We start from the raw sequence: 1,039 nt of genomic DNA on the forward strand, positions 1-1,039 counted from the left end.
AATTGCTTGCTTAGTTATTTTTTAAGTTATCATATAAGTTCATTTAATTGAATATAATTTCTTGTACTTAGTAACAGCACTTAGACTACATTTAGAGTCATTTATTATACTTTTACAATTTAAATTGTTGTTTATAGTATAAGAATATTGGCTGTTAATAGTTATAGTGCTAGGCTAGACTATGTACATGTTTAAATCTCTGATTTAAACAGAGCCAGTGTTCAGTCAAATAACTGAATTTATTAAATCTTATCCTTGTATAAAATACAAGCTGATGTGAGATACCTGTTGGCAGGTGGACTGTGGATCTTCAATCAACCTATCAACTAATTCATTCACCCCACCTGCCCCTTACAGCCCACAATCTGTCATTAGGAAAAGAGGAGCTAGGATTTACAACCCTAGCTAGAGATTTAGTTGAATTAATTTGCAGACAGTAATTTTTAATTTAGTTCAGTACAAGTCCCTGGTAGTCTCCTCACATATCAATCCAAGCAGGTTTTTCCCACAGTCTCAAATGAATAGCAAAAGTAACACAACATATGTAAATCAATAAAATGTGTGGGGTGTAATGAAAAGACGGTGTTCAACATAACAACACAGTATATTCAACAAAGTACTAACTACCACAACAATGAAAGAAATATCAAATGACGTTACTCGAAATCATTCCTGTGACACCTTCACTGACAGCTCGACCCCAGCCCCGAGTGCTGCAACATGAACTAACTTGAACATACTGAGTGATCACGGAGGAATCAATCAAGCAAACAAGACATACTAATATATAATCACTAATGCAACAACAACAACAAGGTAGGTCGGGTTTACGACTACAATCTCAATGTCCAAAGTGCTAAGAGAAAGGCAATCCCCTTGAGTACCCTCGAGCAATTTGTAGCGAGTTAATCTTATACTCGCTCCATTATCTCATTATTTTAATAGCATAACTAATTACAGAAGCTACAATCCTTTCCCCAATTACAGGTAATACTCTTCTCACCTTGTTGGAGGAAGCTGAGGTGTAATCACCATATAA

Source organism: Procambarus clarkii, chromosome 40 (assembly GCF_040958095.1).
Source record: "Procambarus clarkii isolate CNS0578487 chromosome 40, FALCON_Pclarkii_2.0, whole genome shotgun sequence".
Classification (NCBI taxonomy): Eukaryota; Metazoa; Arthropoda; class Malacostraca; order Decapoda; family Cambaridae; genus Procambarus; species Procambarus clarkii.